Raw genomic sequence first — 16,268 nt, forward strand, 5'->3', positions numbered from 1 at the left:
TTAGGCATGAAAATTCAGTCATCCTCAATAGATTATAAAAATGCTAAATCCAGAGATGATAATCTGAGTGTAGGTTGGAAAGATTCTTATTTTTAAAAAATGAATATTTTCAGACTGATGAGGATCCTTTCAAGTTAAATGTTTGTGAAAAGAATAACGGTAAGAACAAGGATGGGGTGAAAAATGAGGATGGCAGTAAAGCTCTGAGAAAAGCACTTTTGAAGTAGTGTTTGTATGTCAGATGAGGTATAGCAGATTCATGAGATGAAAATAACTCCTTTTATATGATTGTCCAAACATAGAAAACAGATGAATGCAGTAACTGTTCCATACGAGCAGCAAAGAGTAGATATCAGCCACCCTTCTCAGCTGAGGGACCCTGCAGTGCTGTTTCAAGACAAAGAAAGAAATGAGAAAGTAAGTGCTGGGGTGCCCTGGGAAAGTGACTATTTCATCTGGTAGTTGATTCTTTCAGATATTGCTCAAAAGTGAATAGGATAAGATCCTAGATATGAGAATAGAGTTCTTACACTCAGCACAAGAATGTTGACTGTAAGAACAAAAACCCTGCTTCAGAAAAAGCCTTAGTATGCAAGCATTGTATCTCTCAGATCTTTAAGGGCTGCTAAATGCTGAGGAGAAAGGTGGGCAAAAGAGGCTTTAATGAAAATAGCAGTAAAGATTGTTCTATTCAGCTGTACCTCCGTAGAAACCTGTGTAATCTTTCCACTCTATACTACAACACTTGGTAGCTGATCCAACAAAGGAAGTGGATCTCCACATAGTACTTGCACGGAAAGCCCAGCAGAATTTGGCAAATTTTGATGTTTTATTAAAAAAAAATAAATAGCATGGACCTAGTATTTCCTAATTTAGAGCAATTTTACAGAACAGCCCTAACAATTTCCCAAATTCAAATTACCATAGTTGTTGACTGAGAGTAGTGGTTGGCCCACGGACACTGCTGCAGATGTGGTCTCAGATATAATTATGCTAGTTATATTTTAGGAACAATACAGGGAGAAATGGAAACCCTTGTTCTTGCAGTCTACGTATACCTATAAATAGATGTTGACATTCTAATGAAAAAAACAGCATTTTAGATAAATTCCCTCTTTACTGAATTTTCAGCCATGAATCTATCCACTAGAGTGCTGTCCTTTGTTTAGCAGCTAGTGAATAAAGGTCAATGAGTACAGATATTGAGGGGGGTTTTTGGAATTCTAACATAGAGAGTAAAAGTATAAACCTTGATAAATATTAAAGAATATATTCAAGAATAACTAATTGTTTTGAATTACAGTGTATCAGTTACCAAGGGACCTAATAGCTGCTTAAACTTAATTTTAACAATGAGGCAGAAGTACAGACTAGAATAGGGAAAGAAGAGATTAAAGAACATTTAGATAAGATAGATGCACTCAAGTCAGCAGGGCCTGATGGAGTTCACCGTAGAGTACTTAAGGAGCTAGCTGAAGCAATCTCTGAGCCATTAGTGATTATCTTTAAGAACTCATAGAGGAGAGAGGAGGTCCCTGAAGACAGGAGAAGGGCAAACACAGGGCATTATATTTTAAAAAGGGGAAAAGGAGGACCCAGGGAATTACAGACCTGTCAGTCTAATTTAGGTCCTTAAAAGATTCAGGAACAAATCATTAAACAATCAATTCATAAGCAGCCAGCTGATATGGTGACAAAAAAACAACAAAAAACATAGGCTTGTCAAGAGCAGCCTATGTCAAATCAATCTAATTTCCTTCTTTGACACAGTAGCTTGTCTAGTGAATAAAGCAGAAGCAAGAAATGCAGCAGTGCTTGATTTTACTAAGGCTTTTTGACATGTATGACAGGCTAAGGAATATGGTATAGATATAATTGCAATGGGGTAGGTGCATAGTCTGTTGAAAATTAGCTCTGTAGCAGCGGCTACCAATGAATCACTGTCAGGGAGGATATTTCAAGTAGGTCATTCAGTGGTTTGTCTTATATCCAGTTCTGTTAAATATTTTTGCTTAACAACTGAGTGAGTAAATAAATGTGTGGATGACACAATTAGGAGATTCTGCAAGTCCTAGGAGGACAGGATCTAAATTTGAAATTATCTTAACAACTTGGAGAAATGAGTTCCAAATATTTAAACAAAATCCCGCCAGGAACCGTCCAAAGTGCTGTGCTTCAGAAGGAGAGCTGCACAGAGATTAAAGGGTAAAAAAGCAGCTAGGTAAGCAGCATGTTTGTAAAAGATTTGAGGACTGCAGGGAATCACAAATTAAACATGAGTCAACAGCGCACTTTCTTGGTTATATGAACAGGAGTGTCATACTCAAGATAGAGCCCACAACTATTTCCCTGTCTTTCGTTGTGGTGAGGTTTCACTTGGGGTACTGCACCCAGTTTTAAGTGCTACCTTTTATTACTGATGTAGAGAAAACGGAGAAAATTCAGTGGAAAACAGTTAGAAGGAAAAGCTGTGGATAGCACAAACTGTGAGGAGATACTGAGGGAATTGGGTTTGTTTACTTTAGAAAAGAGAAGGCTGAGAGAGTAAGATGACAACAGACTTCCAGTATACAAATGGTGGCTATGGATAAGACAGTGACCAATTGCTCTCTTTTTAGTCTTGGAGAGACTAACAAGCAGAAATTATCTTAATTTGCAACTTAAGTTAATGTCAGGGTGAGAAGAGCTGGCAGTCATGCAAGGATGGTCCTTGCTGATTTTGTGAGGGTTTTTTGTTTGTTTGTTTGTTTTTTAAGATAGGTCAGACAGCATCTGCTAGGAACCCCTGGCTCTGTTTCAGTGCAGGGAGTTCATTCCATGAGGTTTCATACAGCCTCACATTTCTACTCAGGAAAAAATGTGAAAATGTTCTTATCACTAGAGTTTCCATTTTAACACTGCTTTGACTATATGCCAGAAATTGTTTGATTTGATGATCTTACATTGCTCACCACAAAAATGTCAACATTTATTCTCCGTTACCATCATCTGTATTGAAGATACTGCAATATTTTAGTTCATAATAAGCCAGCTGGTCCATTACACATATTCTCTTTGTGAACAACAATTACTGCCTGCTTTAGACTCTCCTTCTTTCTCCATGGGCAGCATCACTTCAAACCTGATTTCATGAAAGATAAGAGACAAAGCAGGCTTATATAAATATTAAATGAGAATGTTGTGAAAAGAAATTATCTGAGAACCTGTCCCTTAGAGAGATAAGCAGAACAGACTGTTGCATTAAAATCATCTTAATACAGTTCTCAAGCAGACCACAGACACCCCTAAATACTCTGAATAATCAGATTCTGATACAGACCAAATCTAAGGCTTTTTGTTGTGTTGCTTACAATGGTGCAGTTCTCTGAATTTCACTAGCAAGCTCCTGGCTGCCACTAGTGCGGGCAAGACCAGGTTTGGGAGTCTCAGGGACTCTCTGCACTGAAACTGCTCAGCCAGCAACGTGCTCCCAGGGAGCGGCGGAGTGAGACGGGAGGTGGAAGGGACGAACATGGTAACAGCCTCATTTCTCCTGAAGGCTCCAAGTCACTGCAGCCTTCCCATGTAAGATTTTGCAGTGCCTGCACAGCCTGTCCCTTATGCAATCGCACTCCTCACTGCGAGGAAAGTACAGACTGTGCAAACTTCACCTATGGCATGAAACATATACTCAGCCAAACAGTCCCCCCGAGGTCGCTTTAGGCTGCAGCTGTAGCTGCACCAGCACGAGAAGAGGTTGCACCAACACCTTGCTCCCACTGCCACCAAAATCAACGGGAGCCTTCCTACAGATAGCAGGGAGCTTTGGGCCATGGCCTCCGTGCCTGAATCACATTTCCAACAGCACTTATACCCTGCTGCCTGCTTAGGGGCATATAGCTGAAAGCCTAAGTCAGTGAGTTTTTTCCTAATGCCACCACCTATTGCAACTCAGCCAGTCCCTTCTTTAAATCATACATAGGCTACGTTGTAGCTCTGAAGTCATTGATTATAGGGTATGTTAGCAATAATACTATAGTTAATGTCTGGTGGTTTGTTAGAACAGTGAACACTCTCAGCTTTGCTTTCAGCTATTAATTAACCAACCAGTCATTAACTGCTGCTAACAATTGATTTACAGGGAATTATTGCTTAAATAGCAGGAGGTATTTAAGAGGAAAATAAATTAAAACAAAGAACTGCTGGATCCTTGGGCACAAAAAGGACTCCTCCTAATATAGAGAATGGCTGCCACAGCACTGTAATTACAGAGTGATAAACAGTCATTGGGAAGTATGTTCCTTTCCAGAGACAATGACATTATGTCTCCTGGAAAGAGCCCCTTTGTCTGCACTAATTGAATGATCTGAAGTGAATGATGTTATCAGAAACCTAACCAAGGCAACTAATATTATATTTATGGGTTATCAAAAATGTTTAATCACAGCTGCACTCTCTCCAAGATGTGTCATGGCCATTGCAGCATCCAAAAATATGATTGAGGGCCAGCATGGCACATTATCTTAATTAAAAAGTAGAATTACAAGTTCCTCCATCAGTTCTACTTCCCTTAGTGCTTGCAGAAAAAGCGAGACCTATTAGCCTAGGTGCAAGTGAATACCACCTCCTAATGACATTTTTTCCTCTCTGGGCACAGAGACAGAGAAAGCAGTTGCATAATTTTTTCCTAAGAAACAATAACACAAATCAATTTACAGTGCTTACAAGACGTGAAACTTCACTTATAATTCCTCCTGTTGAATCTGCTCGTGTTTGCGCCACCAAGGTCAATGTTTGGGTTGACTAAGCAGGCATTGCTAAGTAGCTCAGTGTATTTTTGCCACATCCGTACCAAGTTTATGCATGTTCCACTGCCCTCTCCTGGAGTGAAGCAGCTGCATGCTTAGCTGCATTTTAGGCCCTGTACTGCAGCGTTAGCAAAGATTTACTTAATGTAAGGGCAAAAAGAGAGGACTGATGCTTTATCATACCTGAGGATATGAGTTCTCTTTCTGTGAAACTGTGCATGACATAGTGAAGAGATGGAAAAGTATTGCTGAAAAAACAGAACCTGTATTTGAACTTTTAACATCTTTTCCTTTCATGGATATTTAAGGGTTTTCCCCATCACCTGCCCTTTGGGAGGGTTGATTGCTGTAAATACTCTAGCAAATATTCAACCCTTCCCGAGAAGTGAACAGTGCTGTATCTGGGAGGCTTTCGAATGACTGACAGCTTGAGGGCTTTTTGGAGCGCTCCGATAAGGATATTGAGGTAGTACCTGAGGATGACTTCTGGCTTTGTATTGTAAGAAATGGCACATCTTTGGTCACTTTGAAATATCAAGTTGGTAGAGCCATGAGCTGACTCCTGTTCTTTTGCCTCCTGTCATCAGCTGTGTCATGTCCTGGCCTTGTCTCTCTCCCTTTCATCTGCTGGTTTTAGTGGTGCTTCAGGAACAAACACCTGGAGGAGGAGGCAGGCAGTCTTTCCAGAGAGCCCTGGGCAATACTGCTCCCTATTTAAATGGTGCTTCACTTTGCCAGACTAGCCTAGCGTTAAGCATGTTTGTGAACATTTGACTCACTACTTATTCTGTTGAGAAGACCAGCCAATTTGGCATTCATGTTGTCAGGCTACATCCCTGCATAAACAATTTTTCGGGCTGTAACCACCATTAGCTGTAAAAGTACAGCTGTAGCTGTATTATGCTGCCTAGTAGATAGGGACTAGCCAGGACAAAATAAAATAGTGGGGTTTTTTATTTTTTTCTCCTCCTCTACTATAGTGTGAATAGCTGCAGGAAAGAGAAGTTATTAACCAGAGTGTGAAGCGATGGGGAAGGAGTGCTGAACTAAGTGACACATGCAGTTTACAGTAAATGTCCTCATTTTAATACTCTGTTCATCTGTTTCTTTATGAAGCACGCACAACATTTTTGTAAATTGTACTGGGATAACTCAATGTAAATTGTATACTCTGGCAGTGGGAACACTTAAAAATCCTCAGTCTCGAATCTGCAATCAAAATCTCAGGTTTTGTATCCAGGTTTCATTAATGCTGCAAGAATTTCCTCAGTCCAGCAGATCTGTAGAGGGATGCAGACATTTCTGAATAAAACTTTCAACTCTCAATCTTTCTCATGTTCAGCTTCAACTAGTTTCATCTGCATACATCTGTTTTGGGTTTAGCTTTGTTAAGAATATCCTATAATAAGAGAAAAGACCACAATAACCTCTTGCCTTTGATGGTTCCCTTGTTCTTTCATGAGCTTATAGTTATAATTACATGTAAGTTTTTGATTATCATCAAATAAAGAGCTGTTTAGAAAAAACTGTAGAGAACAACAAAAAATGAGGCTGGAGGTAGGGTTTGGGGAGCTGGATTTCCTTGTTTTGTTTTGTTTTAATAATACCATTTCTGCTTGGTTGGTTATTATTCTTTGGCATGTCTCAGTATGTTTCAGTACCAGGAGGTGGCACTGGTAATCACAGGTATCCGTAGCAGGCCTGAAGGGAATACCAGTTGGTAAAACCTCTTTGTTGATTCTAAATATGACTAGAGCTGTGTGAATCTTTGCAGAGATCTTCATGTCTGTTTAAGCTTTATTTAACAGCCTGCAGAAGAACGGGAGACAGCCTCTCTCTAGCCAAAATTCTCAACTGAGTCCCAACAAAGGTAGTTCAGAAGTTTTATAGGCTATATGATGTGAAAAGATTAGCTGCTACTAGTAAAGAGATGATCAGTAGCATGATTCCCTAAAGCATTTGTAATCTTTCAGCTCATCAAACTGTTGTCAGGTCAGATGTATTTAATTCTTCCAAAATACTTCTGAAAAAGATGTGACGTTCCTTGGGAAGGCAGCAGAAGCAAGTAATACGATCACGTTTTTTAGAGAGAAAACTCTTTTCTGATGGTCGTAGAGCTGGATCCAATAAATGGCCTAGATGCCTTCAGGCACTGTAACGCCTGACTTCTAGGTCCCAGCCAGTGAAATCCAGATGCCTAGGATGGAGCAGGTGCCTCGGCTCTTGATAATACTGCCTGCTGAAACTTTGCATCTCAGGATGCAAAAGGTCAGGATGACATTCTGATCAACACGAAAGCAAATTCTGTCTCCTGCTGCTCCCAGTGCTTGGTTTAGCTCAGTCAGAGTTAGCCTGAGCATCTGAAACACGACTGTAGGTAAGGCTTACCTTGATGCGCTTGAGAAGCAAGGTGTAGCAGGAAAAGTAAATACATTATATGCTATTGGAGGACACACTATTTTGAGATGGTTGGTGCGATCAGTTTTGGTCAGATATAAAGTCCAGTACTTTCATTGCACACGGCCTGTCCAGCTTGAGCTGTAAAATTCCTTAGGCCTTTAGAGTAAGCAGACTCTTAATTTTCCCATATACGCCCTGTGTGCAAGTATGAAGGAACCAATAAAACTAATAAAATAATGGTTGGCTTAGTTTGACTAGTGAAGGTTGTTTCTGTTTTTATCATTTCTTGAAATAGTTACCATAGTAATAAAAATATCCATGAGAATGTAGAGATTTTTAGGGACAACAAATGCACAATTTAGATCAATAAGTATCTAAGAAAGAAGTAATTAGTAGTAACTGACCTGCCATTTATCTAATGTCATCTTTTCCCAGTGTCTAATCAATATTAATTGTTCTTTATTGTTCTTAATTTAACTTGACGAAGTACTGCATGTTTGAAACAATCATATAGCTGATGAGGTAGTTATTACAATTACCTTGTTGTTTGTCTCAGTTGTTATTTAATTAATGCAGTTATTTAAATTTCAGGTTTAATTTGGAGTTACAAATTCAAGGGATGTGATACAGGGGGAATAATTAAATTGCTATGATGTTGAACAAAAAAACTAGAAGAGCTGCTAAAAACTTGCCAAAGCGTTAATAATGGCATTTGAAGTAACCTTATTTTATGTTCTCTGCTGTCAAATGAGTTTTTTGATGGATATTGGAGAATTTAGGTCAAGCTACAATAAAAGGAGACTCTGAAGAAAGTTTATCAGCAATTTGAAGACCCTGATTATTTTGTGGGTTCCAGACTCTGGAATGAGCTTTGTTGACTGAAATCATGTATAACTGATGGACTGGTCATTACTTTATATTAACCCTTTTCCTTCTTTCTTATTTAATACACAAAAAGCATTGATTCGCCTTCTCCATTTTTGTCACAGACTTGATATGTCATTAAGTCCCTGTTTAAAAGCCAAAATAAATGTTTCAAGGGTCTAGCGCCCACAGTAAAAACCATGACCAGGAAGGGTCTGCGTTGCGGATTGTGAGGAACTCGGAAAATGCCTGCCAAGATTTTCTTCAATCAAAACTATGTAAAATATTTGAGAGGACAAGGCTGACATTTGAATAAAGGGTTGCTGAGCGCTAAGTGTTCTTGAGACTGAAGATCTGGCAGCAAATAAGGTGAACTGAACAGGAGCTTATCTGTTTGGCTGGAATTCCTGGACCAACAAGTCACTTGTCCAGGAAGCAGACTGATTGCTGAGGGAGAAGTGGGACTGGAAAAATATATTTTTTTTTTTTAACTGAGGATGCTTTCACAGGTGCCCTTCTATTTTGCTGATTATTCCCAAACAGTGTTTTTCCCCTATGTGCAAGGCTCACCTAGTGCCAGTATTTTGCTCCTGAAGGGCCACTTTCTGATTAGACATCAGGGCAGGGGGCTACACAACAACATTCAGATTGTCCATTGGTGGCTGGCCTTCTTGTCCAGCGCTCCTCAGCAGAAACAAATTCTGTTTCACCTGCAACCAGTTCAGAGATTTTGCCCAAGCTGATATTATTCAGTGGAACAGTTAAGGCATTCACAAATAATAAAGAATAACAATGAAACACCAACTGAAAAAACAAATCTTTCCCTCAGCTGATTTTATTCAAAACTTCTGAAATTGTTTCTCCATAAATGAAGCTCCTCATTGAAGAAAACATTTCTTAAGCAAAAAGAAGTATCACAGGGCATGACAAGGAACTTGCATTTGAAATCAATTCTGGAAGAAGGGCATAGGTGCAAAGTGCTAGTCTCTGTAATTTCTCTATAGAAAAGTGTTCTGTAATTTCATAGGGATGGAATGAATAGAAACTTTGAGAAATTTAGCTAAAGATTGCAAAAAATGTGTAAGAATTTTTCAGTCATTTCATGGCAATTATGATACTGCAATGCTTAACTTCCATATGTAGAAAATACTATTCTTGAGAATGATACTTTCATTTCTGTGGCTTACTTCCACAAAGTTTGGGCAGATTAATTGTACGGCCAAACCTGCCACACAAGATCAAGTTGATATTTCAGCCATAGCTTAAACTGTTGTCAGGACCAGTGAAGGAATGATGGAGGCAACCCCCCCACACTCTTCATTCAAAAACTACTTATATAGAGAGGAATGATTCCTCAGAGGCCTAACACTTGCTGCTAAATAGAGATTAGGGGACCTTTTAATACAATGTTCACATCCTTGTACACAGATTCTTTTCTCAAGATAAAGATCTTTTGGCCTTGAGTGCAGGAAGTTTCTCCTGTCACCTAAAGAGGAAGCTTGAAGTACACATGAATACAATCATGCCCCTGGAATTAAAAAAAAATCCAAGAGATGGGATCCTGATTCAGGAAAGTACCTAGGTACCTGCACAGGTGCTTGCCTGAAATAGCTTTGAATATGCTATGAAGAAGAAGCTGGGGTTTTTGGATGGCCACACTAAAACGTGAAAGGTGTTGTTTTGAAGTACTGCTGGCTTTTCCTACAGTTCATCACAAATCTTGTTAGGAAATCAAGAAAGGAAACTGGGCAACAACACTGTTCAGCCACAAGGAAACGCACAATGAGCATAATGAAGCCAGCAGCTGCAGGACAATGGGAACAGAGTGGGGTTATTTTTGTTAGATGTGAACAATCAATTGAACATGTGAGACCTTATCATGGTTCTTTCTCCGCCTTCTCCCCCTTTCTTGAACACTGGAAATTTTCCCAAAGAGAAACAGCTTTCCTTTTTTACTTAGTAAAGCTGATTACCATAGCAATTTTCTCTTTCATCTCAAAGCAGGTTTCTTTTGGAAGTCTTTGATGGCTTCCTCCGAGTACAGTTATTGTCTTGCTCTGACTTAGTGATTTGCAGCTGGGTCATACTGTGTCCTGAGACCTGGAGCAGCGCCTGCCAGTACTTAGGAGCGGGTAAGGGTCCCCTAACTTCTCGTCTGCTGAATGTAGAGGCCAAAAGCATTTCTCCCAGGTTATCCTCAGGGCAAAAATCTAAACTTGAACTGGGCATAGCTTTCACATACAGAAAATAAACAGCGAGCTTTTGCATCCTATCTGATGTTATGAGCAGAAATACATAATTAAGATAGTACTTATCACTTCGATATCTGTATTTCCCCTATCTTAATGGCTCTCTTCTCAACAACATTTTTTTAAAATGTCATAGCAATATTAGCCTCAACTTACAAATGGAAAAATGGAGGAACATAAACACATGATTTATTTAAAAAAAAAAAAAAAACTATTTTGCTCTTGGTCTACACAGAAATTCACTGTTCCTCCTCTATATTCAGATATAAATGTTAAAAAAACACCTTCAATATAGTTATGTTTAATTAATATTGTTTCAGTATTCTGTGTGCCAAAAGCAGATATACTACTCTAGATGTTCATACTTCATAAATACAAAGGGGATATTAATTTGGAAATGAGCTTTTCTAACGTCTTGTGATATTTCAAGCATGTACTGAAGCAGCACTTACAGTTTCACTATTAATATTTTTATCTTCAGTTCTTCACTGTGTAAGTCTTTTTCCCTTTATTATTAAGCAGCCTATTAGTCATAAAAGATCAATACTTTCTGCACTTCTACCTATTATCTTAATGTCACTGAGATCTGGCTAGAACTTGCATACCACAATTCTTGCTAGTATTTAATTTAATTATAATGGCATGCTTACATTGGTAACAGCTTAATCAAAACTGGATGTGTTTGTAACACTTATTGCAGTTTAGATTAACAGCTTAGTTCAACAGTTTAGTTCTGCTTTACTATGAGGAAAACCATTAAATTGACTATAATCCCTAATCAATATAGCTACAATTCTTAGCATTTAAGTAGGTTTTTAAATGGTCTTGCCTATGCTGCTAAAGGTTACCTGACTGTCCTCTAATTTGTCATCTAGTTACTACAGAACCCATTTGTTTTATTCTCTTCCAATTATTAAACCCAGCAAGACTTAATTGCAGGCTCTTTTTTCCATTTCTCACTCCCCGCCCCCTGTTTTTTTTTTTTTCAGCTGGGCTTGATTTAATGAATGGTTACATTCTATCCTTTGTCACTGAAAGCAATTTTTGAAATATCTCATGACTGAATCCATTATGATAACACATGCATGCCTATGGCAAAGAATAAGATGCTGATAGGGTACATCTGATTGACCCTTTCTTTAACCTCTGGTCATATTCTTTTTACTCACCCTTTGAGGACTCACTAATCTTTCTATTTCCATCTTACTGTCCCACTCGGATTAATATAACTATTTACTCCACTCCAGTTTTCAAGTATTCCAGACCTGTCTCTACCAGTTCACAGTCATTTTTCTAAAAATCAAGAACCATTAATATCTTCAGCTCAGCACTGAAACCTAAGGTCATAGTTTTCTGAGTGGCAAAATCAGTGCTCTGACCTCACCAGTCACATGTGAAAAGCCTTAAACAGTTCTTGTGATCACAATTTAACCTCCCTCTTCCCCTTTCTGTAGGAAGAAAACCTAGCTACAGGGGATCAGGACATCTTTGGACTGGTCACGGATCTAGACAGCCGAGAGATTTCTGGATATACCTTTGGACTCACCCACTGCTCAGCTCAAACGCACCCAAAGAGACTTAGTCAACTTCTCTTACTCTTAATTCACTGCAGTTACATGAGAGAAAAAATGTGGCCTTGCATGCTTGAGCAAAATTCAGGCAGATAAATCTTGACTGATTGATCAGAAGTAGTATGGCACCTTGATGCAGATTGGTGCTTTGCAGGCTATACAAAAGCGCCCAGTGAAACAGGTGCCTAACTCCAAGTGATGTCATGTCTGTGGCCTCTCAGCTTTGTAGCGATGGAAGCCTTAAAGGATGTTCTGGGTCAGACCCTGCCAGATATACTTGTGTTTTGGATATAGCTCCAGTGGAACAAACTGTTGAAGACAGGAGAAAAAAGCTTCCAGACAGATAACCCAAGTCCAAAGTGCGACATACAGCATTACGCTCATTATTTGTGTGGGTTTTTTTTTAGTATTATTCCACAGCTTACCCTTTCTGAACAGAATAAAAGGAGATTCAAGAAAGCGTTTTAACAGCCTAGGTACTTCCACAACTTGTTTTCCCAGGTTTCCTAACTAAAAAGGAGCTACAAAACCTTTTCCCTGAAACAGATGGAACTCAACTTATTTCAAGGCCCCATGATCCTCCGTGGAAAGACTGCTGCCCTCAGACTTTGTCTTTGAATTGCACAATGAAAAGCCTAGAAACTGGAACCCTGTTTTGTCAGTGCTTCTGGGTATTTAAGAGCTCTTTCATCAAGTAGATATGACAGCTTTCTTATCAAATCAGCTCACTTAAAAAACCAAACAAACAAACAAGAGGAAGGGGAAGAAAAAGCTCTCAGCTCACGCAAAGTGAAACTCATTATTCCTTTCATTGCAGATAGGCAAGATTTTTAATCCATTTCTCACCAGTTAGTCTGAGTTCAGTAAACCTGGGATTCCCTTCTACTGACAGAGAAGTAGCTAATCAAAAGCAGGTTTACAGCAGAGCCTGAATGTATTGAGCTGTACCCCAGCCACCTAACTTTAACTCTCACTTAAACTCTTAAGTATCTTAGGTGCTCCTAAGCGCAGTGCAGGCAGATAAATCCCTTCCCACAGGCCTGCAAAGGCACCTGCCTCTCTCTGCCGCCTCACTGCTTCCTTAGACACCTACCACATGGGTGTAAATGGGTGCTCAAGGTGGCTGACTGGGTCCTACCTCATCTTCTAAATAGCTTTTTGGCATCTAATGATGGAAAAGTCTTTTCCAGGTTCTTTTTTTTTTTCTAGGTCCTGTGGAATCAAGATAGCTCTGGTTACTGTGAATGCCTTTTGCTTGGGACTGGAAATGTGAGGCTTTTTCCCAGTCAAGAAGCTTGACAGGTTAGCAATGACAGGTTATTAATACTTATGATGAACTTCAGGCACGATATCAGATTTGTTGCCTGGCTTGGGGTTTCTCTAGACAGGTTGTTTTATTAGATAGCAGATGGTTTGGAAATTGTTTGCTGTGACAGGGCTAACTGACTGGAATTTGAATTCTCTGTTCCCAGATCAAAAAGGGGTGGGGTAGAGAAAGAGGAGAGGAAAAACTCCCACGTTTCCTATTCAGATTGAAAAATGCATACATATTTTATTGAGGGAAATGAGCTTAACTGTGCTGATCACAGATCCTCAAGCAGCTCCAATCAACTGCAGAATGAATTTCCCTAACGCTATCAGTGCCAATATTAGAAAAGTAAATTTATGATCTTCGAGCATTACATTTTTGCAATTTTGATCTAGATAAATGAGCAACAGTAGGACATACTGACTGGGCAAAATAATTGCATCGATTCAGATTCTGGTATCAGGTAATTGGATCTATTCTGCTTATTTGGACCTGTGTGGGCAGAAGTTTAGACTGCCTCCTTTGTAGAGAGTCTTACTGGCAATGATTTTGGATTTCTATTTAGTTCTAGGCCAATCTTTATGCACTCGAATTCATTTGTAGGGGAGGCAGCAGCTCTCTCCCCTCAGAGATAGCACAAGGCTCTGCAGATGGTCTTTATATGTCAATATGGACTTTAGCATGAAGTTTTAAACTATTTCCCCTCTGTCTTTCCTGACATAAAGGTCTCCTGGGGAGGAACCGGTTAGTGAGTCGAAAAACTGTAAATTTCCTGAAGTAATGCATGTTCTCTGAAGAGATCCTGGGCTTTTGTTTCTGGCTGCACAGGAATGAAAAGCCATGTTTTGAGCAGAAGCTGGGCCATCTGCGCCTTGAAGTATTTCAGATTTTATCCCAGGAGCCAGAGTATGTACTGACAGAAAAAAGCAGTGACGGTTTAAAATTGACAGCCCACAGCCTCGGTTAGTATAACTATGGTAGCATACATCAACATTTTAGGGTTAGGATTCAAAACTGAATACTGCTTTCTGTTTCCCAATGCTTCTTGTCCGTATTATGAGTAACAACGTGGGGTGTGTCTTGGGGGAAAGTAGCTGTTTGAGCAGCAGGGAATTGAGGGACAAAGTCTGTGTGCCTTAGCCTCCCTTTCATGCCATATGCCAGCCAGCAGAGCTCAAAGCCTTGCCAGTCAAGGCATGATAGGAAATCCCTCGTATTGTTTTCTTCGCCATCTAGAGCAAGGAGAGATGCAGCAGCTCTGAATGTGGTTTTTAATCTCTCAGGGGATGGCAAAATTGCACACCAGCCTGTGTTTTACATCCTAGTGGACAATAACATTTTCCAAGAGGATTATGCACTCCTTTGGCTATTTCTAACTTTGTTTAATCACAGTGTCTGCTTAAATGTAACTCTGAAATGTTTGGGAACTCTCAAAGGTCACATCTGGTCAGGTAGGCAAAAACTAACAGGTTTTGTAGCATCATTTTATACTAGATGTTAGCGAACAAACCTCTAAATCTCTTATGGGTGCATCCATCCAGAGAAAGAGCCATCTAAATGTGAGGTCTGTTTTTCTGTATTCTTTTGGGATTCATCTTTCATCCCAGGACAATCCTGAAGTGAAAGGTTTTGAATTGGATTTTGTGGGCAGTGAGCTATCTACCATATTATCTTCACTCAGCATCCAGGTATTAACAACCTTTTTAATACAAAATAATGCATATCACTTATCTAATAAGTGATAATAATTCTTAATTATTAGTGATAATAATTCTTGCGATTATTTTTCATGCAGAATTATGCCACTAGCAAGCTGCTTATTCAGAGTATGAGAGACGGAGAATTTTGCAGTGATGTGCTAAGCAAAGTATTTGCTAACACTGACTGACGTCTGCCTTGCTGTTGAGGACATGCACACTATGCGTCACTTCAGTCTTCTAAACAGTTTTAAGGCCTTGTGCTAGTATTTTTCTGTACAGGAATGACTTTACCTTGTTTAACATTGCTTCACTAATCTATGGTTGCTATTCATCAAATAACTGACTAAATGGCAACACTCAAATTTAGCAGATGGCTCAGTTGTCAAATATCTGGCTGCATTTTTGATTGATGTTAGCTCTGACATGCATGTATGTACATGGTGGAGGGATTTAAGGTGTATCAGTCAACAATACAGTGGCATCAGGATGTCTGGAGCTAGTGCTGTTAATTTATTTAGTGCTATTCCCCAGGATGTGGAAATGCATTTTTTCTGCAAACTAGAGGATAATGCCCAAGGATAGCTGCACACTGCCACAGAATCCAGGACAGGTTCAGCTGTAAGTCAAAGGTTAATTTATAATTATTTTTAAAATCATCTCACTAAAATGCATTGGTTTAGACAGAGCTTGTCCAAAACCTGATTCCTTACAAAAACCCTATCGTTCTATTGAAGCACTTCTAAAAATATATTAACATGGTTCCAGTTTGCTTAAGACAGATTCTCCATAAGGTGTTATACAAGATAACTGTCTGGTTTTGAGTGTTTGTAGCTATGTTTGCAAATGACAGAGTGACTGACAGCACAAGCTCTCTGTGGGATGGCTGTGGACCACAGCACTGATGACTCATTGTGTATGATGCTGTTTCACGCCAAAGTGTTTGCTCTATATACTGAACATGTGTGCGAACCAACAGCAAAAAGTTCAAGAGCAAACACAGCTTAGGTGCAAATAAATTCAAGGTGACTGAAATCATTGTGCCCAAGTCAAAAAGCTAATCTCATCGAGGGTAGATAGCAAGCAGAAGACCCATTTAAACTTCTTAAAACAGGAAGTTTACGTGGGGCGTTTCCCATGTCCTCTGCAAACGTTTGAGGGTCAGGCAGAGTGTGAACAGAATGTCTCGACATTTCCTTGTAACAAAAGCCTTTTTGTTCCAGGGATGGGTGGGAAGATCTCCCAGATACAACAGCAATACCCAATAATTGGATACCATTTTTCTCTTGGAAACATAGACCTTTGCCAAAGAGTAGCTTTCTCTCCCACCTGTCTCTCCAACTGCCATTTCCAGAGTCTAGCAGAGATATACATGGTTTTTTTTTCGTATC

General features: G+C 39.4%; 1 protein-coding gene across 3 annotated transcripts in view; it reads left to right on the forward strand.

Annotated features, from left to right (window-relative positions):
- The window catches only part of EMCN (endomucin), a 147,350-nt gene that overhangs the window by 41,194 nt on the left and 89,888 nt on the right, over positions 1-16,268 (forward strand). The gene's annotated exons all lie outside the window — the stretch shown is intronic.

Source organism: Struthio camelus, chromosome 4 (assembly GCF_040807025.1).
Source record: "Struthio camelus isolate bStrCam1 chromosome 4, bStrCam1.hap1, whole genome shotgun sequence".
NCBI lineage: Eukaryota > Metazoa > Chordata > Aves > Struthioniformes > Struthionidae > Struthio > Struthio camelus.